The sequence below is a fragment of the Piliocolobus tephrosceles genome, chromosome 1 (genome assembly GCF_002776525.5).
Source record: "Piliocolobus tephrosceles isolate RC106 chromosome 1, ASM277652v3, whole genome shotgun sequence".
Classification (NCBI taxonomy): Eukaryota; Metazoa; Chordata; class Mammalia; order Primates; family Cercopithecidae; genus Piliocolobus; species Piliocolobus tephrosceles.
The window spans coordinates 75,834,090-75,860,052 of record NC_045434.1 but is presented as its reverse complement, the minus strand read 5'-3'; the positions used below and the strand labels follow the sequence as shown (position 1 = coordinate 75,860,052).

The window sequence follows — 25,963 nt, the reverse complement described above, 5'->3', positions numbered from 1 at the left end:
TTGTTGGCATGCCTCATTACATTTTTTGTTTTTCATTTGTCTCTTTTGACTGTGTGTTTTCAAATAGCCTGTCTTCAAGATCTTTAATTTTTCTGTGTGGTCCATTCTGCTGTTGAGAGTCTCTGATGCATTCTTCAGTGTGCAGTTGAATTTTTCAGCTCCTGACATTTCTGCTTGATTTTTAAACATTGTTTCAATCTCTTTGTTAAATTTATATGATAGGATGCTGAATTCTTTCTCTGTGTTATCTTGAATTTCACTGAGCTTTTTCAAAACAATTCATTTGAATTCTCTCTCTAAAAGGTCACATTTACCTGTAACTCCAGGATTGGTCACTGGTGTTTAATTTAGTTTGTTTGGTGAAGTCTGTTTTCCTGGATTGTCCTGATGCTTGTTGATGTTCATCAATGTCTGGGCATTGAAGAGTTAGGTATTTATTGTAGTTTTTGCAGTCTGGGCTTGTGTGTACCTGTCCTTCTTGGGAAGAGTTTCCAAGTATTCAAAGGGAATTGAGTGTTGTAATCTTACGTTTTTGATCACTGCAGCTATATATGCATTAGGGAGCACCCCAAACTTAGTAATGTTGTGGTTATTGCAGTCTCAATTAGGTATCATCTTGGGGGTCTTGGATATAATCTAAGAGAATTCCTTGGATTACCAGATAGGGATTCTTGTTCTCTTCCCTTATTTTCCTCCAAACAAATGAAGTCTCTCTCTTCGTGATGAGCTGCCTGGATCTGGAAGAGGGGTGACACAAGTACCCCTGTGGTCATTATTACTGGAACAGTGCTTGGTTCAACCTGAATCCACTACAGCACTGAGTTTCAACCGTGGCCCATAGGAATCACTCCCTGGCTACCACCAATATTCACTCAAGGCCCAAGGCTCTTCAATCAGTATGTGGCAAACCTAGTTAGGCTTGTGTCCTTCCCCATCCAAAAGGCAAGCTTTTCCCTGGTTCAGCACAGATCCAGAATTGCCTTCCAGGAGCCAAGGCCTGGAGTGCAGAACCTTAGAAATCTCCTTGGTGTTCTATTCTGTTGCAGCTGAGCTGGCATCCAAGCCATAGGATAAAGTCCTTTCCACTCTTTCCTTTTCTCAAGCAGAAGAACTCTGTTTCCATGTGCACTGCCATTCAGGCCCATGGTTAGTACTGCCTGGCCACCACTGATGTTTACTCAGGACCCAACAGCTCTTCGGTCAGCTTGTAAATGCTGCCAGGCCTCAGTCTCCCCCTTCAGAGAAGTGGGCTCCCTTCTGGCCCAAGTCAGGCCCAGAAATGTCATCCAGGAGCCATTGCTTGTAATCGGGATTGCCAGGAGCCCACTTGGTACTCTGTCTCACTGTGGTTGACCTGGTGCCTAAACTGCAAAGCAAAATCCCCTTTACTTTTTCCTCTCCTTTTCTCGAGCAGAAGGAGGCTTTCCCCATGGCCACTACAGCTGGGAAAGAGCTGGTCACACCTGAAGCCAGCACAGCACTGGGTCTTAACCCAAGGCTCACAGTGAATACTGCTTGGCTACTACTGGTGTTTATTTAAGGCCCAAGAGCTCTTTGGTGAGCAGATGATGGATCCCACCAGAACTTTGTTCTTCCCTTCAAGGCAGTATGTTCCCTCTTGGCCCACAGTATGTGCAGAAATGTCATTAGGAACTAGTGCCTGGAATGGGGGCCTCAGAATCCACCTTGTGCCCTATTCTACTGTGGCTGAGCTGGTATCCAGGTTGCAAAGATAAATTCCTCTTTACTCTTCCCTCTTCTCTCTCAAGTCCAAAGAAGGTATCTCTCCCAAAGCTGCATTGCCTGTGGTTGGGAGAGGCATGATGCAAGCACTTTGTTGGCCACTTTAGCTTGCATCTCACTAGGTCCTGTGTAACCCAAGTTTATTGGATCCCAGCCCAGCACAGCTTCAAGACTTGCCTAGGAATTACAGCTCTTGTTGCCTAGACGGCCTTTGAAATTTATATATGTCCCCAGAACAATGTAGCTGGTGATCGTGGGATTAACAGGAACTCGGATTCTGACCGCTGGGATGGACAGTTCTCCTCTGGCTTGATCCAGTCAAAATGCTCTTTTCTGGGTGCTAGCTGAATTTTGCCCTGTGTTGCTTTCTACTGTGACAGGCAGCCCTGAGTTCCAATGCAAAGTCCCACAATTACTGTGCTTTTCCTCCTCTAGACAGACCGATTGTCTCTCCATGCCTTGCAGCCATTGCTAAGGGATGGGGGAGAAGTGGTGTCAGCAATTCAAGGCTTTCTTTTCTACCCTCCTTGGTGACTCTTCCATTGATATGACGTTGAAACTAGATACTGTGATCATTCACCTGATTTTTGGTTCTTATGAAGGTGCTTTCTTATGTGGAAAGTTGTTTAATTTGTTGTTCCTGTACAGAGATAATCACTGGAGAGTTATATTTGGTCATTTTGCTCCATCTCTGTGCCTGAGTTTTTCATAGTGGTATATTGTACTTTACAACTCCAAGTTATTATTTTTTCAAAAAAATTTCCATCTCTGTATTGATATTTTCTATTTAGTATGATATCAGTCTTATACTTAAAAAAAATTCTTTAGAACTAGTTTTCTCTGAGTCTTTGAATATAATTATAAATACTGACTTGAGGACCTTATTTGTCCAGTAGGTCAATAATCTGGGTCTCCTCAGGCACAGTTTCTAAGAATTGCCTTTTTTTTCCTGTCTATGGTTCATATTTTCTTGTGTTTTTGGCAACTCTCATTTTGTTGTTGCTGTTGTTAAAAATTGAGTAGTTTAAATAATATAATGTGGCAACTCTGGAAATCAGATTCACCCTCTTCCACAGAGTTTTTTATAGCTACTTGTTTAATTGTTACTGTTGGTTTGTTTAGTGACTTCTGGACTAATTCTATGAAGTCTGTATCTTTCTCATTTGTAGACACTGTAATCTCAGTAAGTTTGATGGTTAGCTAATCATTAGAAGAGGTTTGCTTAGAATGCCTTGGAACCAATCAATCTCGCAGTCTTTGCTAAGGGGCCCTATATATATGATGAAGTATGCTTTCAACACTCAGACAGACAGTTTACAACTCTGCCTTAGTCACCACTTCCTTTGCTCAGAGACTCAAGGCAAATTAGAATGTGAGGGCTTAGGGCCTTCTCAGATTTCTAATGAGCTTGGCACAGTGCTACATATTCACAGTTTTCTACATTCCCAGGTATAAGTCAGAGCTTTTCAAAACTCTTACATACATCTCACACATAAGCTTTTCCTTTAAGGTTTTTGGCTACTCTATAGTTTTTCCCAACTGGTGTCTATTGTCCCAAGCAAAAATGGGTGTCAAAACATTCAACAAACACTTTCCAAAGAGAGGCTTCAGTACCTCACAAGTTTGAATTGGGTCAAATAAAGATATGTCTTGATTGGGGTCATCCTAAGAACCACCAGAGAGACCTGATAATCATTCTTTGAAAAAAGAGTCTTTTGGCTGGGTGTGGTGGCTCACGCCTGTAATCCCAGCACTTTGGGAGGCTGAGGCAGGCTGATCATGAGGTCAGGAGATCGAGACCATCCTGGCTAACACAGTGAAACCCCGTCTCTACTAAAAATACAAAAATTACCTGGGCATGGTGGTGCATGCTGTAGTCCCAGCTACTCGGGAGGCTGAGGTAGGAAAATGGCGTGAACCCGGGAGGTGGAGCTTGCAGTGAGCCGAGATCGCCCACTCCAGCCTGGGTGACAGAGCGAGACTGTCTAAAAAAAAAGAAAAGAAAAAAAGAGTCTTTTAAAGGGCTCTAACTTTGTTTTACTCCCTTAGTTTTTAGGAATCTGGAGTGTAATTTTCAGGATGACAGATGAATTTGGTAGCAGAAATGGGAAGAAGGTTAGAGTACCACAAATCTTGATGCTCTTACTGAGATTCCATATTGCTTGACTAAACATTCCAAAGGATGCTATTAGCCTTTGGCTAGTATCCAGGGTTCTGAAAAAGTCTATTCTGATGGTTTCTTCCAGTTTTTTCATTGCTTTTATAGAATGGCAAATTTTAGAGGTCATTATTTCACTATCTTCACTAATACCATTTTGGCATATTTTTATTAAATCATTGTCTTCTTCCAAAGTGTGATTTTTGTCTTTTCTAATATGTACATTCAATGCTATGCACTTCGCTCTAAACACTGTTTTCGTTGCAGCCTAAGAAATGTATTAATTTGTGCTTTTATTTCCATTTAGTTAATAATATCTTGTTTTACTGAATATTTCTTCTTTGACCCATGTATTATTGAGAAGTGTGTTGTGTAATCTCCAACTATTTTGGAAATTCTCTGTTATATATCTATTATAGACTTCTAGCTTAATTCCGCTGAGTTCTGTGAGCAGATACTTCATGATTTCTTTTTCTTTAAATTGGTTAATGTGTGTTTTATAGCCCAGAATGTGATCTATATTGGTAAAAGTTTCATGTGAGCTTAAGAAGGATGTATATTCTGCTGCTCTTGGATAAAATACTCTGTAGATGTCCATTATATTTAGTTGATTGATGGTGTTTTTCAGTTCAACTGTGTTCTTACTGATTTTCTCCATACTGGATCTGTTCATTTTTGGTAGACATTTTGAGATCTCCAACTATCACAATGAATTAATCTATTTCTATTTGCAGTTATATCAGTTTTTGTTTCATTTAGTTTGGTGTTCTGTCATTAGGCATATATACGTTTAGGATTATTATATCTTATCGAATAATTGAACCCTTTATGTAATAGTGTTTACATTTGATAACTTACATTGTGGTGAAGTCTGCTCTGTCTCAAATTAATATTAATATTCTCTTGTTTTCTTTTGATTAGTGTTAGCATGACATATTTCCACATTTATTTACTTTTATTCGATATGTCTTTGTATTTAAAGTGGCCTTCTTGTAGACAGCACATAGTAGCATCTTATTTTTTGTTCTCTTCTGACCACCTCTGCCTTTTAATTAATGTATTTAAGCTATTGATGTTCAAAGTGACTACAGATATATTTGCACTAATATCTACCATATTGTTACTCTTTTCCCTTTGTTACTCTTATTCTTTGCTACTACTTTTCTGCCTTTGCCTTCTTTCTTTTTTCTTTGCTTTTTGTGGTTTTAATTGAGCATTTTATATAATTTTGTTTTCTCTCCTGTTTTAGCATATTAGTTATATTCATTGTTTACTTGTTTTAGTGCTTGCTCTATAATTTGTAAAAAAAAAAAACCTAATCCAAGCTCACTTTTAAATAACAGTATACCATTCACAGGTAGTGTGAGTGCTTTATATTAACCAGCTACACTTAATACTTCTTATTCTTTGTATTATTCCTATTATTCATTTCATTTACATATAAATGTGCATATATATTTATATGACATATACATAAGCATACCTAATTGAATACACTGTTGCTATGACTCTTTTGAATAAGTTGTTAACTGTTAGATCAATTAAGAATAAAGAAAGGTTTTATTTTACCTTAACTTATTTCTTCTTTAATGTTTTCTTTATGTAGACCAAGTTTCTGAGCTATAAGGTTTTCCTTCTCTCTAAAGAATTTTGTTTTTAACATATCTTGCAAAGCATGTCTACTGCCAACAATTTTTCTCATTCAAGTTTGTCTAAGAAAGACTTTATTTCTCTTTCACTTTTGAAGAATCATTTTACATGATATAGAATTATAGATTGGCAATTTTTCTCTCAACACTGTAAATAATTCCTTCCACTCTCTTGCTTACATGGTTTCTGAGGAAAGTCATGCATTTCTTATCTTTGTTTCCCTATAAGTAAGGTGTTGTTTTTTTTTACTCTGACCTCCTTCAAAACTTTTTCTTAATGTTTGATTTTATATAGTTTAAAAATGATATGCCTAGGTGTGGGTGTGGGTGTATTTGGCATTTATCCTGCTTATTGTCCTGTAGGCATCCTGAACTTGTGGTTTGGTGTCTGACATTACTTTGGAGGACATTTTCAGTCATTACTGTTTCAAGCTTTTCTTCTGTTTCTTTCTCTGTTTCTTCTCTTCTGGTAGTCTAATTATGCATAAGTTACACATTCTGTAGTTGTCCCACTACAAAAGTCCTTAGATGTTCTGTTATTTTTTTCCCTTAGCCTTTTTTCCTTTGCATTTCAGTTTGTATGTTTCTATTGACATATTCTCAGAGATTCTTTCCTCAGCCATGCCCAGTCATCTCAGGAGTCTACAAAAGGCATTCTTCATTTCTGAAACAGTGTTTTTCCTCTATAACAATTTTGGTTTCTTTCTAATTTTTCATCCCTCTGCTTACATTACCCATTTGGTTTTACGTGCTGTCTACTTTATCAATAAGAGTCTTTATCATATTAGTCATAGTTGTTTTAATTCCCAATCTGATAATTCCAGCATTTCTCCTGTGTCTGTTTCTGATATTTTCTTTGTCTCTTCAAATTGTATTTTCCCTCTGGGGTATGGTTTTAATTTTTTGGTAAAAGCTGAGCATAATGTACTGGGTAAAGGGATCTGTGGTAAATAGGCCTTTAGTAATGTGATGGTAAGCTTTGGGAGTAGGGGAAGCATTTTAGTCTTACGATTAAGTCTTATTCTTTTGGTTAGCTGGTAAACTGAGAACTTCACCAGTTCTTCTCATTTTCCCACCCCAACCCACATCCCTTAGGTGAGATAGGATGGCTAGTAGGGGCAGAAGTTGGGTAGTTTTATTCCTTTATGTGGAAGGCTGGTGTAAGCTGGACTTGAGTATTTTACATCCCCCAGATGGAAGGAAGGTGATACTGGGCTAAAGTTGAGTATGTTCCTTCCTCCAAGTCAGTTAGGCACTGATAAAAATGCAGTAGGTAGGCTCAGATAAAATAATTTGTCTTTCGGGCAGGCCTTATTAAAAAGAACAGAATACTCTGCCATATCTCAAAATACTTTTCCCCTCCCCTTTTTGGAAGCATGATGGAATTTTTCTCTGGTATTTACGATGAAAACCTAGCAGAGCTTCTGGTGATAAAGCTCTCAAAAATGTGTTGTCCGCCCCCCCCCCCCCCCATTACCAGATCTTCCTGGCGATTTTAACTCCTAGAATTGTCCTCATGAAATCTCTATTTTTCAATTACAGTTCATATTTTCCTACTTCAGTTCTCCTTCCCGTGAGGTTCCAGCTCTGGTCAGTTGTGATTCTCTGTAACCTCCTGTCTGTCTCACCGATTTTGGGGGCAGTAGTTGACCCTGTGACGTCATTTCTGTGAGGTGTAGATAGCTCTTAGAAGAAGAGCTACTGATTTTGCAGTTTGTTCAGATTTTTACCTGTTAGAATGGAGAGAAAGCTTCCAAGTTCCTTATATGCCAATCTGGAAACCAAACTCTCTCTTTTTATTTCAATGATTCAAATTATCATTTTCATAATCTCTTGCTTGTTTTTTTATTTTTTCCAAGTGTTTGCTCAATTATTCCTATGCTGTATAATAAATGTTTACCTTTTTTGAACAGAAATTATTCTTTAATTATTGTCTGTGAGGATACTAATTTGTCTCAAATTATTTGCCAGACATCTATAAAATCAATTTCATTTGAAGTGAAATATCTTTTAATTATTGATTTTAATACTTTTTAACTTTAAATTTTGTTCAATTCTTCAGGTATTTTGGAATTTTTGTTTGCAGGTTTATTTTTTGTGGAAGACATCTTTTGATTGTCTTAACTTCTTTGTGTGTACTTTCTAACAACTTTTTGGTCACCTTCCTAGCTTACCAGTGCTGCAAGTCCAAACTAAAAACACTCAGGACACTTACTTTATGATATTAAATGTATTAAAAAATTCAGTTACTCTGCCAGTGGGCACTGTTCAGTTCCTGAGGAGGAGGCTGTGCATGTCTTCTACATTTTTAGATATGCAGCTTATCAAAAGCTGTAGCCTCAGGCAATCGTTAACATTTTTTGTTTTAGTCTACTTTTCTTGAGATAGGGCACATAGCTCAGTTCTTTGATCCAAGTAGTAAGCCTCATTATTCCCAACTTCTATAAGTTGCTTTTATTATCTATATAGTATTATCTAAACTCACCAATTCCATAAAGATGTTAATACTTTGAGCCACTCTATGTCTTTTTTCTCCCATTTTTTCCTACTTCATTATTAACTGCTTTGCATTTGGGTTGAAGGAAGTGAGTCAAACATGAATTCAAGACTTCGTATTTCTAAGACACCTTTTGAGTAGTTATCTAACACATTATTTTACTCCTTAACCCCTGGTTCATCATGCTCTTCCATATGTTTTTATTTTTTTTAAAAAAAATCATTGAATACATTGAATATGTCAAGCTCTTCTTCATCTCAAGGTCTAAATATACAGTTTTCTCGACCTAAAACACTCATATTCAACTTCATTCCATGGCTGGCATCTCATTTCCCAGGTCATAGCTCAAGTCGCCTTGCCAGAGAGGCAGTCCGTGATTATTAAATACAAGTGGGTCCTCCTCTTCTTCCCCATTATTATTATTATGATGATTTACCTTAGAATGTTAGGTTCCTTGGGAACATTCCTTAAAATGCATAATTAATTTATTTGCTGGTTATTGGCTGGTCTATTGACTGGTATAAACTTATCCCCCTATTAGAAGGTAAGCTGTATAGAGGGCATTTCCATGAAAGTTCTGTTTTTCAGTCACTGTCTGGCATTTGTTGAATGAACACATGGAATATGGCTGTTCAATGTATTAGGTAGAGCACTGCTGAATAGGCGTCTACTTTAAATACACAAACATTATAAGACCATAAATCATTAAAACACCCTTTTTTAAACTCTTCATAAATATAAAGGGCCTATTAAATTCTAAATTAGTAAAATCTATAAATAGTTTAAGGTAAAAAGATGTACATTTATAGATTACAAATCAGGCACAATTATTGAACTTTTATTTAAAATTATCATAAGAAACAAGTATTTTCTTACAAAGGTAATTCCTTAAGTTATTTATGCTGAAGTTCTCTGTGTTTGCTTTAGGTTTTCAAGAGAACTCCATTGTGTCAACTCAAGGACAGTCAACTTTGAGGGTGGGCGATAGAAAATTATTGCCATAGCTACTTTAAGCTCAGAAGCAAAACTCTAGACATGTGCTCAAGCCTTATCTTCATTCATGAAATATATCACCTTAACCTGAGTAAAAGCCTGCAGTGACTAATTCCCACCTGAATTTTCTGTCATTCTTTTACTTCAGAAATATTTTGAGGCCTCTTAAATGTGTACACTTAGACAAAAAAAAAAAAAAGGAATAAGTACTTAGAACTTCAGTTTCTGAGAGCTTCATAGGAATGAGTTTGATTTTCAGATCAGTCAATATTATTCAATTGCATCTTTTCCTGTTGACAAAAATACTTGATGGAAAATATGCTTGTTCTATTTTCTTACCAAAATATGTAAATTATTAGTGGAATTCTATGGTTTGGAACAAGTATAAACTTGAATAAGAAAATTTAATTAAATGTGAGTCTGTGGGGAAATTATATGTGGGACAATAAGAAGAACCAAAACTCTAAACTCTTTCAGCGTATGCAGTATTTACTAAAACCTGCCAAATTTTGAATCCCTGTATAACCTGTGATGAAGTACAATAGGAAAATTCAGCTTCTGTCTTAGTCTTCTATTCATACACATAATATTAGCTTGGGATGTTAAAGAAATATTTTAGTAACACCACAAGAATTGCAGCCAACAAACTTTTCTGGATTATGTGCAAAACAATGACTAAAAGGAAATCTTATTCAGTAAGGGAACTACTAAATTTTATAGCTATCACTTTTGGTAAAGGACAAGAAATAAAATTAAATTTCTAGTTTGTCAATGAATTCTGGTTTTGTTTCAGTCTAGTATCATTTCACCATGAAGATATGCTGCATGTCCTTAGCATGATAACATCCCAGAAAAAAAAGTCAGGGTTGTTGTAATTTGAACACGAACATTAAACAAACTCTTTGTGAATTGGCAAATGAAGTATTTGCACACCAGGAAAGGGATTTTTTTGAGGGCAAGGTGGTTTCAACTCCTTTCTACTATTAAGAGGAGCCAAGGAGTAGATTTTGCACCAAGAGAGATTATACAGAAGAACTGGACATGTTAGTATTCCATGTTATTTTTGTTCATCTATTTTGAAGATAATTTTATGTTTTCATGCCCTCTTGTAGGTTATCTGTGTCATTGCTATTTTAGGCATGGAGAATGGAAGCTTTATTTAGTTATTTTTGTAAAGCACCTAGTAGGATTGTGAAATAAATTATGGATAAATACTTTTTAAATATCCAAAAATATAAGAAGATGACTGGATTCTTCATATGTTTGTATCATTTTCTTTAATTTTTCAAAATGTTGTTTATATTCCCTACTGAAGTTGAAGATATATCAATCCAGCAGAGAATGTTCATTGTCACTGTTATTATACCCCCATATTGTAAGCTCTTGAATTTCATTAATACCACAGTAGTCATTTCCCTGGAGGTCTCCATACAGTTTATATATGCTGGGGTGTGTGTGTATGTGTGCGTGTGTGTATATAGGTAGTACATATATAATATATATGATATCATCTAATTATATAATTTTATATAGCTATACTTAAGAAAACATACTGATTATATATCTTCAGGTTTTCTACTCAGTACTTAAGATTTATGTTGCTTCTCATTGAGATAGGTATTACCTCTAATAATTTTACTTATCCAGGAAGAAAAGGTAGAATCTAAACAGCTTCATTGTTGATACAGGATGTTTGCCTCTGTGCAGGTCTCTGATGTTCTGAACTTTGGTGTTATGATTTTTTTTTACATGATTATCCTGATTTATTTTATCTTCATACTCACTCTCATGTCTGCAAATGCTCATTTCTAATAAGACAGGTTGAATGGAAGTCAAGAAAATATTTACCTCATAACCAAGAATAAGATTGGCTTTCACTCTGAAAATCCATCACATAAGGGACCAGAGAAAGACAAATAGGCCACCGGGCATCAGTAGTAGTCATTTAACCTTGTTACCCCAAGCCTGGGAGGTAACACAGCAAAGTAGTTGAGAGATCAGATTATGTATTATTTTGATAAATGAGAATTTAATCTTGTCCCTGCCACTTTTTATCTGGATAACATTGGACTTATGTTGTAGTTTTAAAAATACAAGAGCCTGCTTACAGGATTCCTTACAAAAAGAGTATAGCATCTCTTCTGATTAATAATTATCAACTCTCCTGATTAATGATTAGCTTCTCTTTACATGTTCCTAAACTTAGTCTTCATAACCTGTACTTTAATATTACATCTCTTTTCCTTTTTTGTACTAGGACTGTTTTGCACACACACACAGCAAACACAAATAAAAACTAAAAAGCAGATTATGAAAGAATGTTCTTTGTATATATGAAAAAACAGCCAAGTCCAGCTAAAACATAATATGCCACAGGAAAAGTTTAAAAGTCTTACTTTAATATGTAAATCAAGAAATTAGGAATATTGAAAAATCTCATTCAGGAGAAAACTATGGGATGTAATCGTGTATATATATATGTATATATAGTGTATATATATATCATATATATAGTGTGTGTGTTTATGTCAAGATTCTAAAAGAGAAAATCAAAAAGGGAGAAAAAGAAAGACAAATAATACAGTTATATGATTGAATATTGATCTTGTCTTAGGTTTAGATGTGGTGATTGCAAATGTGTAAAGGACTGAAGAATTAATCACAATAAAAATCTCAGTAATAATTTTGTAGGAAATGATGTTACCTTGAAAAAAACTCCTCTAGCCTTGAAGTTTTACATTGAAAATATCTGTTATCTTCTTGCCTGAGCATTTATTTAGCTTCATTGTTGAGTAAATAATGAGTAAATATAGTGGAAATAGATGCCTGAAACTTAGATTTTCATTGTGATGATAGGCAGTACTCCTAATGTTAATTCTGTTGTCTGAAAAAGTCAGAAAAAATTAACAAATCTTTTTTGTGAATGTGTGTGAATTATTAGTACTGTAATTTGTTTGAGAATGATGAGAATAGTTGAATTTACTCATACTTTAAAAAATTTTTTTCAATCAAAGCATGAAAATAATTATAATACTTTTAACATGAAAATAAACTAAAACAGCCAGTTTTATGTAATTTGGCAAATATGTTATAAAATCACAGGTGTGAGAATAATGAACCTTATTCTGAGACATCAGATATCATTTTTACTGATATTGGCAGCTGTTCTCAGTCCAAGACAATTTCATAATATGTGAATGTTTAAGCTGTGTACTATGGTCTAATAATCTTGTGTTTCATTCTTTTCTCATAGTATTTTCTATAATAATTAAATTCAAAACACAACCAGATCCTAAAAATTAGCACTTATTTAAGTGATAGGAAAATACAATCAACCCTAGAGGACTTTTTATTAAACAAGATATTTTCATCTGGGTTTAATTTTTTTCTCATTGATGAGTGAATACAATTGAATCAACATGTATTTTGCTCATTTAGTGATCAGAATTTTAATATTTGAATTACTTATATTTATGAGAAAGAAAATGTTCCCTGACATCCCATTTATTTTTGAGGTGTGATTGTTTACCAAATTGCTCAATCTATGACTATGAGATCATAGGCCAATCATCTTCTTAGAATTGACTTTTACCTCACATTCTGGGTTCCAGAAAATTATAATCTGTTCTTAATTTTTTTTTTTAATTTCAAAATCAGTAGTAACTTAGTTTGTGCTTATAACCTTTGACAATAGGTATGACAAAGTTTGGGTTACTGTAATTTCATAGATGCAATAACCAAGATCCAAAGTAGCTGGCCCAAAGTTCCTCCTCCTCAGGGCCCTTTCCACTAATCCAAAGAGGAAAAGAAATCAATTCTTAATTATCCACGTTGTGAGAATTTGCAGAATCAGTACCCTAATCTGGCATCAGTACACAGTAATAGTGTCAAGAAGGAGGCCAGAGGTCATATGCCACTAACCCTGCAACTTTTGGAGCCTTATCCATGTTTCCCAGTGGCAAAAACATTTGCTTTTGCCTGAAGATACTGTTTAGAACTAAGAGAGAAAGTTTATGGACACAAAGTCAACTGGCCAGCAGTCCCTAACTCAGCCTCTCCTAATTTCCCACTAAAATTGTTATGCAGACAGTGAAAAATAGAACAGTTCCTCAACATCAAACAGTTGGTCTGACCATAAATCTGTTTCTAGGATCTGAGAGAAATTTCTGCTTGCCAGAAGACTTCTTTCATACTCTTTTGCTGGGAACAGTTTTAATTGCCAGCTGTAAAAGGTCCTTTGGGAGGGGACTATTTTCATTCTCCAAACATCTTCCTGCTGGCATCTCAATTTTTTCCTGATGAAGTTTCTTTTTCTCTTTCGAGATACCATGTCTTCTTCAATTTCATTCATGATGGTGAACTTAAAAAAATTCCTCTGTTTTCTAATAAATAATTCTCACCTATATTATCTTCTGTGACCCTGGAATAATATTCTGTTTTTTCAATTTGTATTTTTCTATGGAGGCTTTAAGGTCTCTACTAAACAGAAAAATGGACAGCAATTTCTCTAAAGAAGAAGCATTTTTTTTTTTTTTCTGTCAACTAGAGTACCTTCTCTCTGCCTCCTCTGTTTCAGTATTTACCTGTCAGAGAACAATTGGGAAGACACAAATTTGAACAAATCACATTCTGAAGATTAAAGTGGGAATGGGAAAAATTTCACAAATAAAATATTTTGTAAGATAGCAGAAATTCAAGTATCAATAAATATTAGTAATTCTATTTTTAAGAAGTAGACAATGAGTACAGGAAGAGGCTCAGTCTAGAAAAATTGCACAAATTGAAAATTTGTTCAATTAAGCAAGTGTGTTCTGTGTTGCTCACATATACCAGGAGAAGAGGTTCTGCTAGTACCAGATTACACACAGCATGAAGACAAGGTCAACCCCACACTGGGTGTTGGTAAACATTGAATCTGGAAGGGTCTCTCTTTATTTTTAGGTAAGTGAGAAGAAAACCAAATTGGCTCAAGGTGGAAAATGGTGAAAAATGTAGAAAATGAATGTCACTCCTGGAAAGAACTAGTCTGAAAAGCCTTTACTAGGAAACAGATAAACTTATTTTAAAAGTAATGATCTGCATGATTAATCAGCAGAGGCTGAAGACAATAGAATAAGATAAAAAGGAAAGAGGGTGACATAAAATAGATTACCATTTTCGGTTTCCAGTCAAGCATGTAAGGAACTTGAAAGTCTCACTTTGTGCTAATAAGTAAAAAGCTGAACAAACTGCAAAAAAATCAACTTTTCGTAGATCGCTCAGAGAAGTGAGGTCACAGGGCAAACCACTGCCCCCAGAATGGGAGCGTCAGGTGAATGTAGAGAGTCACAAGGTACTGCAACAGAAACCTATAAGCAGAAATCTCCATGGACCAGGGCCAGAGTTAAGAGCCCCTAAATGGTAAATGATGAATTTCTAGACTGAATGTGGACAAGTTTGAGTTAAAAACTTCAAGAGACCCAGTCATAGGGGTGCCTTCACACTTCTGTGAGTCTTACCTCTGCAAGCTTGATCAGATTCTTGCAGAATATTTGGGAGAAAAATCCCCTTATAGCACAGGCAGAGAGAAGGAGAAAGTGCCCAATTTGAAAGACTTCAGATCACTCTGTTTTTCACAAGGCCTGTCCTCAAGAGAAACTATTTTACCAAAACCTAACCTACTAGGGTTTTTTCGGAGCCTAACTGACCTGAAGGAAGGGCGGTACCCAACTCCAGCCCACTCTAGTCATCCTGTTCCACCTAAGGTGAGGCAAATAAATTGAAGAACTGGTGAAGTTCATGGTCTATGGGTACAGGCTCACCAATAGACTGAGACTTAGTCATAGGGCTATAGAATAACCAAATTCTCCCCCAAACTTACCACACATTACTAAAGACCTATTTAGCACAGTTCTTTTTACCCAGTACATCATGCCTAGCTTTTAAAATATTAAAAGGCATAGAGAAAGGAGAAAAAGCCCAGTGTGAAGAGACAGAGAAATAATCAGAAACAAATATGGAAGGAATGTTGAAATGATCAGATCAGGAATCTAAGCAACTATGGTTAATATACTAAGGACTCTAAAGGATAAGTAGACAACATGCATGAAGAGATGGACAATATGAGGAGAGAGATAAAAATTCTAAGGAAGAACTGAAAAGAAATGCTAGAGATGAAAAAACAACATTACACAAATGAAGCATGCCTTTGATGAGCTCAGGTTTCTGGATATGGCTAAGGAAAAGCTCTCTGAGAATGTATCAGTTGGAACTTACAAACTGAAAAGCAAAGAGAAAAAAAGACAAAAACCGTGAGAAAACTAGACAAGGTGTAACTTATGGATAATGGGAAAACCAGAAGAAGAAGAAAGAGAAAAAGAAACAGAAAAAAATATTTAAAACAACCGTGACTGAGAATGTTCCCCAAATAAATTCAGAAACCGAATCACAGATGCAGGAAGCTCAGAGTACACCTGTTATTTTTGTAGGAAAAACAGCAAAAAGAAAGAAAAAAAGAAACGAAAAGAAAATTCTAGGCATATCATTTTCAAACTACAGAAAATCAAAGATAAAGAAAATATATTAAAAGATTCCAGGGGACAAAAATCCTTACTCCTAAAAACCTTTCTCCTAAAAACCTTTTAGGAGCCAGCTTTTGGTTTTGTTAGTTTTCTCTCTCTCGATGTCCTGTTTTCAATTTTATTAACTTATGCTGTAAATCTTTCTTTTCTTCTGCTTACTTTTGATTTACATTGCTCTTTTTATCTAGTTTCTTAAGATGGGAGCTTAGATTATTGATTTTACATTGTTTTTTTTTTTTTTTTTTTGCAGTATATGCATTCAGTACTATAAATTTCCCTCTAAACATTGCTTTTGCTGCATCCCCCAAATTTTGATGTTACATTTTAATTTTAATTGAGTTCAAAATGTTTTTAAATTTTTCTTGACAGTTTTTTTACCCATGGATTATTGAGACATGTTGCTTAATCTCTAACTGTTTGAGGAATTTCCAGTTATCTTTCTGTTATTGACTTTTAGCTTAATTTCATTGTGGTCTGAGGGCAAACATTGTATGACTTTCTTTCATTGTATGACCATTTTTTCAAATTTGGTAAGATATGTTTTATGGCCCAGATTGTGGGCTATCTCGTTGAATGTTCCAGGTGTACTTGAGAAAAATGCATATTCTGCTGTTGTTGAATAAAGTAGTCTAGAGATATCCATTATATCCCACTGATTGATTATGTTCATTAGGTCAACTATGTCTTTACTGATTTAATGCCTGCTGGATCTGTCATTTCTGACATAGGGGTGTTGATGTCTCCAACTATAATAGGTGAATTCAACTATTTCTCCTTGTAATTCTATCAGTTTGCTTCACATATTAAGATGCTCTGTTGATTTACATTACAATACATTTTGAGAAACTTTTAAAAACACAGCCTGTAGCAAGTTATAAATGGGTTTTCAATTTCTCTCCCCAACTTCTCATTAAAGTATGATGAATAGGCATTTATATAGTTTCAGAATTATTTTCTTAATTCTGCAACTCTCGTCAAATACAAAAGTAACTACCTAATCAATATATTATGGTAACTTGTAAACTATGCTAATACTTCATTTATACATTTCACAGTTGTAGTAAGCACAATACATTGTGTTTCAAGTAAAATATAGTCATTTTCTGTGTATACAATTACAACAACCCTCTCATGGCAATAAATCTGTCATATTTACTACACAAAGAAAGCAATAGTAAGTTCTAACTTACATGTATAAGAAATTTATATTTAAATTACTATAGAAAAGCAAACTGGTATATTTTAAATGCACCACAATTCTAATTATAGGAAAAGTTTTGTTTTTTTCAGGGATGTTTGTATATTTTCCAATTTGTTCAAATAGCTAATTATCACTGGAATTATTTAAAAATTATAAAACAGTCAGTACTTCTTTTAAGTGATGTAAGATTCAGCCAAAAACTTAACTTTGAAAATTTACATTGATATATTCTATATGTACCATATTCTAATGATGCAGACAGACTTTCCTCATTTTACATAAAGTTGTGGATTAGTTATAAAACACTAAAATCTCAAGGCAAAATTTATTATACTTGAAATTGTCACATTCTTCAAATATATGATAAAATAAATGTGTATAACCACTTTCTTTGATTCTCAAATGAAGGTAATAATGAATCACTGTTTGCATCTCTGAAGTGACAACAAAACAAGCAAAAAAATTGGATTAGTGTCAACTCTAGCTTGAGAGGTTAATGTCTATAGCAAAGGAGAGTTGACAAATTTTATATGTGAACCAAAAGCATGAATTTTTTACTTATTTTAGAAAAACAAATGGCTAACAACAGAAAGCCTGTGTCATATTCCATGTAGATATTCCTCTAAGAGTTTGTAGGTATTCCATTCTCCACTCACTTATTCATTTACTAACATCTAATATGTACCAAGAACCATGGTAGGCACTATAAAAGTTTTTTTTAAAAAGATCTTTAGCTTCTAGTAACCTTGCTAATAACAATTACAGATTCCAGACAAAGTGAAACAGAACAAAACTCTTTGAAGGAATGGAAGAGTGAATAAAAAGGCAGAAACTTGGCCAGGCACGGTGGTTTACACGTTCAATCCCAGGACTTTGGGAGGCCAAGGCAGGTGGATAACATGAGGTCAGGAGTTCCAGACCAGCCTGACCAACATGGAGAAACTGCGTCTCTACCAAAAATACAAAAATTAGCCAGGTGTGATGAAGCATGCCTATAATCCCAGCTGCTTGGGAAGCTGAGCAGGAGAATCGCTTGAACCCAGGAGGCGGAGGTTGTGGTGAGCCCAGATCGTGCCATTGCACTCCAGCCTGGACAACGAGAGTGAAACTCTGTCTCAAAACAAAAACAAAACAAAACAATAAAAGGCAGAAACTTGAAGAAGGGGAGTTACACTAGGTGAGATCCACATGTAACCAGCTTGTCAATGAGGACTCTCCTGGTCTATTCCATGTGCGGAAAATAAAGCTAAAGGAAAAAGTGTCATTCTTATTGGCTGACAAGCCAGAGATTGGAATATAGTGCTTCCAGAATGTCTGGAAACAAAACAAAGCAAAGCCAAACAAAACAAAAACAAAAAAATCGCTGCAAAGAGGGATTCATAATGTTGTGAGGCTGAAAAATCTGCAAGCAAATTTTTCTGAGTTTCATTTTGACCAATAATAGTGAATGCACTTTACAAGACCAAGAAGCCTACACTAAAATCAAAAACAAAAACAAAAACAAAACAAAGCCAAAAAAAAAAAAAAAAAAGAAACACAGCTGGAAGGTTAATAGAGGTGAGCAGACAATTCAGTAGTCACAGTCACATACTATAAAGAGTTTGGAATTAATTCCAACCAAGTTAAAGGGACTTGGAAAACACATCACACTTTTGCAAACTGATATGTGTTAGGAGCAAGAATTATGTCATGCTCACTTTTAAAGTTTTGTCCTATAAGTAAGGAAAATATTAAAATGGATACATTTTATGAAAATAAAACAAAAGACAAGTTAAGGTACATTTACTTATTATACAATCAAAAATTAGTAGATATATGAAGAAGCAGAAAAATGTAACCAATAATCAGAAGGATAATTAATCAGTAGATATTAAAATTATTAGGTGACAAAGAATTTTAAATAACTATGATGGCTAGAGGTTCTGCAGAGAAAAAATGAATAACATGGCTGAAGTGATGGGTAATATCAGTAGAGATAAAAAACTCAAAATGAATGAAGTGGAAATCATAGGACCCAAATATGTATATGATGTGGTTTGTCTGTGTCCTCACCCAAATCTCATCTTGAATTGTAGCTCTCATAATTCCCACATGTCATGGGAGGGTCCCAGTGGGAGATAATTGAATCTTGGGGGCAGTTTCCCCCATACTGTTCTCATGGTAGTAAATAAGCCTCACGAGACCTGAGGGTTTTATAAAGGGAATCCCCTTTCACTTGGTTCCCATTCTCCTCTCCTGTCTGCTGCCATGTAAGATGTGAATTCACCTTCTGCCATGATTGTGAGGCTTCCCCAGCCACGTGGAACTGTGAGTCCATTAAGTCTTTTTCCTTATAAATTACCCAGTCTCAAGTATGTCTTTATCAGCAGCATGAAAATGGACTAATACAATATAGGTACATTAAATTTGCATTAGATTAAAAAATGAAGAAGAAAGGACCAGTGAACTTTAAAACAGTTAAACAGAAAGCATTCAAATTGAAGCATAAAGAAAGAAAATGTACAAATGAACAGCACTTTATCACCCGTGTGACAGTATCAAATGATCTCAAAACACTTGATTGAAGCCCTAGAGGCAGAGGAAGGTATGTGTCAGTTTTTATGCCAGTACTGTGCTGTTTTAGTTAATACAACTTTTTAGTATATTTTAAAGTCTGGTAGTATGATGGATCAAGTTTTTTTCTTTTTGCTCAGGAGTACTTTGACCTTTGAGGTCTTTTCTGGTTCCGTACAAATTTTAAGATTTTTATCTATTTCTGTGAAGAAGGCCGTTGGTATTTTGATAGGAGTGCATTGAATCTGTAGATTGGGTAGTATGGTCATTTTAACAATATTCATTTTTCTGGTTTATGAACATTGGGTGGATAAATTAATCTATGTGTCTACAGCTAACTGATTTTTGACAAAGGTGACAAGAACAGTCATCAGGGAAAGGATTATCTCTTCAATAAATGGTACTGAGAAAACTGGATATTTCATGCAGAAGAATGAAACTAGGCCTGCACCTGTCATCCTATACAAAAGTAAACTCAAAATGGATAAAGACCTAAATGTAAGACCAAAAAACTATAAAACTATTAGAAAAAAAATATAGGAGAAACACTTTAGGGCATTGATTTGGGGAATACATTTAAAGAAGACCTCACAAGTACAGGCAACAAAAGTAAAAATAAACAAATGAGATTGTATCAAACCAAAGAGCTTCTGTATGGCAAATAAAACAATCAAAAACAGAGTGAAAAGGCAGCTATAGAATGGGAGAAAATATTTGCAAACTATTCATCCAATGGGAAATTAACACCCAGAATACAGAATAAACTCAAACATCCTATCAGTAAAAAAAAAAAAAAAAAAAAAAAAATCTGGTTTAAAAATGGGGAAATGATTTGAACAGACATTTTTGAAAGAACACGTACAAATGGTAAACAAATATATGCAAAAAATGCTTAACATCATGAATAATCAGGGAAATGCAAATCAAAACCACAATAAGGTATCATATCACCCCAGTTCAGATGGCTACCATCAAGAACACAAAAAAAATCCATTAACATAAAGGAAAGGAAGTCAATATACCAAAGAGACACCTGCACACCCCCATGTTCATTGCAGTGTTATTCACAATAGTCAAGATATGGAATCAACCTATGTGTCCAACGACAGATGAATAGATATTTAAAAACATGATATATACATCATGGAATACTATTCAGCCATAAAAAAGATAGAATTATGTCATTTGTAGCAGCCTAAATGGAACTGGAGGACATTATGTTAAGTGAAGCAAGCATGTTAACAGAAAGCTAAACACTGTATATTTTTATTCATATGCAGAAGCTCAAGTATGTGGATCTCATAGAAGTAAAAAGTAGAGCAGAGAATGCTAGAGGCTGGAAAGTGCCCAGAGAAGGGGAAATGGGGAGAAATTTGTTAAAGGATGCAAAATTACAGCCAGATACAAGGAATAAGTTGTAATGATATATAGCACTGGAGGATAACTGTGCTATCTATCTATCTATCTATCTATCTATCTATCTATCTACCTACCTACCTACCTATCTATCCATCCATCCATCTAGTTTCAAATAATGAGAAAGAAGATATTAAATTTTACCAACACAAGGAAATGATAAATGTTTGAGATGATGGATATGCTAATTACCTGGATCTGATCACTATACAAAATATGTAGCAAAACCTCACTATGTACCCTATAAATATGTAGAGTTATTATATGTCAATTCAAAAAGAATAGAAAAGAAAGTAGCCAGAGATAGTGGTAGGTACTTATTACATCTTACCTGCAAGGGAACAATGGTAAAAAGTTGGCTACATCTCATGAAAAACATTCCTTTCATAATAAAACAGAACTGTATTTTTAAGCTACCACCCTCCAAAAAACAAACAAACAAAAACCCAAAACAATAAAAATCCCTGTCAACCTATAATTTTATATCCAGAAAAAAATCTTTCAAAAATGAAGAGAGGATGAAGTACCATGTTTGGATTAAAAGAAAAAAAAATTAAAGAATTGTTGCATACTTGTACTATAAGAAGGGCTAAAAGGAAATTTTAGGTTAAAAGGAAATTAAGTCAGATAAATGTACCAAAAAAGTGAACACTGAAAAGAAATAAAACATTTTTAAACTATCATTTTTTGTTAAATTTCTTAAAAGTTGATTGGCTTATTAAAGCAAAAATAATAGTGTATTTCTAATAATATATAAACAGAAAAATATGTATATATGTAACACATACTTATAATCTGTATATTTATATCTGTATATAGTAGCAAAATATATAGCAATAACAGTGAGAATTATAAAAGGGACTATGAATTGATTTATATTGTTTTAATGTTTTTATGTATTTATAAGGTATTCCAATATTAATACTGGGTAGACTATGATAATTTAAGTATGCACATTGCTCTCCAAGAGAAACAACTGAAAATACAGTACACAGTGATATATCTAAAAAGTCAATGGATAGAAAAGTGGGATTCTAAAAGATGCTTGATTATCCTAAGAAAAGAAAAGAAAAAAAGATTAAAAAAGAGAGGGACAAATTGAAAACCAAAGACAAGATGTAGATTTAATCCCAGTCATATCAATAGCTAACTAATAACCAACGTAAATTAATAACTAATGTAAATAAATTGTTACAATTAAAAGAGATGTCAGTCTGGATATGGGAACAATATTCAGCTGTAAGTTGTCTAAAACAGATGTCCTTTTTATATAAAGACATATACAGTTTGAAAGTAAAAAGATAGTAAAATAATTTCCATACAAATATCAAGAAAGAAGGAGACATTAATACAAAAGTATTATCAAAGATAAATACAGTCATTTCACAATATTGAAAAGATCAATTCAACAAAATTATTGCAATTTTAACTTGAAAGACATGGGTTTAAGCTGTGTGGGTCCACTTCTATGCAGACTTTTTTCTCTCCTCTGCCATCTTTGAGACAGCAGGACGAACTCCTTTTTCTCAGCCGACTCAATACGAAGATGATGAGGATGAAAACCTCTATGAGAATCCACTTCCACTTAATGAATAGTAAATACGCTTTCTCTTCCCTGTGATTTTCTTAATTTAATTTTCCTTTTTCTACATTACTTTATTGTAAGAATACAGTTTATAACACATATAACAGACAAAATATATGTTAATAGACTGTTCATGTTATTGGTAAGGCTTCCAGTCAATAGTAAGCCATTAGTAAAGTTTTGGAGGAGGCAAAATGTATACATGGATATTCACCTGTACTAGGAGTCAGTGTCCCAACCTTTATATTGTTCAAGGGTCAACTGTATAACAAAATAATAGAACTTAAATATATATGAAACAAAAGTTTATAAATCTAAAGTTAAATCAATTGTATCTATTAAAGGCTTTAGCACCCTTCTCTAAATAATTAGTAGAACTAGAAGAAGAAAAAAGTGGTAGGAATATATAAGATTTGAGCAATATTATCAACTAATTGATAATTCCAGAACACTATTGCAACTTTCTTTTGATGTAGATACAGAACATTTGGCAAGAAAGACTGTATTTAGCTGTTTCAATAAAATTCAAAAGACTCGAATCATAGAAAGTGAGTTCCCTAAGTTAATAGAATTAACTTAGAATTTAATAACAGTAAGATATATAGAAATCTTCAAGTATTTGCAGATTAGTCAACACACTTCTGAACAATTTACAGATAAAAAAGAAACAAGAAAGTTAAAACATGAATAATTGAATAATACAAATATATCAAAATTTGCAAGATGAAGCTAAAACATTACTTAGAAAAAATGTGTAAGTTGAAATGTGTATGTTTGAAAAAAACAAATGTTTAAAATCAATAATATAAGCTTCCAATTTATGAAGCTTGGAAAAAAGGGTCAACTTAAACTCAGAGTAAGTAGAAAGAAGGAAATAAAATCCTCACACTAAAACCTTATTAACCTCAGTCCCTATTACCTGAAACAACATATCTAGTTTTAAAAAATTATGAGCATGACAAATGGGAATAAATAAAATGGTCTGAAGAGAAATCAAATATCAGAACCATGCTTTATTATGAAACAGATGTTGCAATTTTCAGGGAGGGAACAAAATAACTACAGTTAATATAATAAAGGATCTAGTGAAAAAAGTATACAACAGGTAAGAACAGATGGGTAATGTAAGCAGAAATGTGTAAACTCAAAGAAAGAATTTTTTAAAATGCTAGAAATAAAAAACACTGTAACAGAAATAAGCAAGGCTGAGGCTGGAGGATTACTTGAGGCCAGAATTGAGACCAGCCTGGACAACATAGCAAGACACCATCTTTACAAATAAAAAATAAATTTAAAAAAGTAAAAAACTTTAAAAATTTATTTTTAAAGAATGTCTTTGATAGGCTCCTTAATAGACTGCACACGGGCAAAGAAAAACTCAATGAGTTTGAAGATATATTAATGTGAATAAATACTTCCTAAATTGAAAAGAAGAAAAGAAAATAAAACCAGAGCAGCATATCCAAAAATTATGAGGCAGTTTTTAAAAGTATAACATATGTATAGTTGAAATACCAAAACAAGAGAGAAGCAGCAGAATACGTATTTGAAGTAAAAATAGATGACAACTTTTCAAAACTAATGATAGACAAAACACATGGGTGAAGTATAGATTTTTAAGGGTAGTGAAACTCTTCTATGTAATACTATAATAGTGAATAAATAGCAATATGTATTGTCAAAACCTATATCAACTTAATCCGTGCAAACTTTCAAAGAATCATTTGATGGGTTAGAGGATACCAGAATGAAATGCAGAATATGACAAAGCAAACCAACTCTATTGTAAATGTATAAAACAAACTTACTGAAGTGGGTAAGCAAAAAGGTGCTGACCTAAGTAATTTTGGAACTGAGTAGTGTGTGAGAATAAGAGCTAAAGAACTAAAGAGCAGTACATAAAGCACTGTACTCTAGCTGATGAAATGGTTTCCTAGGGAATACAAATGAAGAGTTCTGATACTTTTATACATACACGTTGTAATTGAACAAGTAAGTAAATGGATAGAAGAGAGTAGGATCCAGGCTTCCTGCTGTTGGAGTGCAACCTTAAATATAAACAAGAGGATGAGGATATAATCATCCCTGTGGTAATGGATTACAGTTGGAGACAGCAGTATGAACTCCTAATTAGCTACAGTGGCTCACACCTGTAATCCCAGCACTTTGGGAGGCTGAGACAGGTGGATCACGAGGTCAAGAGATCGAGACCATCCTGGCCAACATGGTGAAACTCCATCTCTACTAAAAATACAAAAAATAGCTGGACGTTGTGGCCTGTGCCTGTACTCCTAGCTACTCAGGAGGCTGAGGCAGGAGAATTGCTTGAACCAAGGAGGTGGAGGTTGCAGTGAGCTGAGATTCCACCACTGCACTCCAACCTGGTGATAGAGTGGGACTCCGTCTCAAAAAAAAGAAGAAGTATATATGGGTTGGTATACGCATGTTTCTCTTACTTTTTCAGCTAAGAGGACTTAGAAGCAATGACACCCCAGTAGAAATAAGCATACCACCTAGTACCCAGATCTTGTTTTTTAAATAACATTTTCCAGTAAAAAGGAAAATTTTTTGGAAAAAGTCATTTTACTGTTTACATTGGTGATTCATTTACATTGGTTATTCATAGAACTGGGGCAGAAAAATACGCAAGGTAAGCCTGTAGCATTTTGTATTACCAGAAAACAAAAAAATGCTAAACAAAAGAAAATCCCACAATGATGTAGATATGTCAATGGACCATAGAAGCCAACTGAAAGAGCTCCAATGGGGGAACAATTGAAGCAATGAAATAAATGAAAGAGTATTGAATTATCAACAAAAGTATAAGATAAATATCTATGAGTCTATATTAATATGAATACATAATTGAAAAAATAAGGAATTGGGGAGATTAAACAAACCTACTATGCAGAATAAGTCCAAATAATTTATATAAAGTAGTTACTTTGACCTCAAGGAGGTGGAGCTTAACTCCCCACTCCTACAGTGTGGGCTGTAATAGATACTTTCTCCTAAATAGTCTAGTATGGAAAGGGGGAAAATATTGACTTTACAGTGGAAAACGCAAACTTTACATCAGCCAGGTGGTCAAGATTAACATCAGCAGTGATAATTCACATTAGCATATACACTTTATATGATGTAATTAAAAGAAATACTTTAGCTTTTTAATCATTCCTGACAAATCACATAGCCTCAGTCACAGCATGAGAAAAACAATTTAAATCTTGATTGAGGGACATTCTTCAAATGCCTTCTCAAAACTATCAAAGTCATCAAAAACAAGGTAAGTCTGAAACACTCTAGAAGCCTAAGGAGACATGATAACTAAATGTAATGTGGCATCCTATATAGGATGTTGGAAAAGAAGGAAGAATACTAGGTAAAAATTAAAGAAAGCTGAATAAAGTATGGACTTTAATTAATAAAAATGTATTAATATTGGTTTGTTAATTGTAACAAATCTACCATTCTAACATAAGATGTTAATAATTAGGGGAATGGCATGTGGAGTACATTGAACCCTCTGTCCTATCTTCACAATGCTTCTGTAAGTTCCAATCTATTATAAAATTAAAAATTTATATAAAAGTGAAAATAAATTATAA

The 25,963-nt window shown here is 34.2% G+C and overlaps 1 long non-coding RNA gene across 1 annotated transcript in view; it reads left to right on the top strand.

Moving 5' to 3' along the window:
- The window catches only part of LOC111537012, a 99,393-nt gene that overhangs the window by 65,187 nt on the left and 8,243 nt on the right, over positions 1–25,963 (top strand). The gene's annotated exons all lie outside the window — the stretch shown is intronic.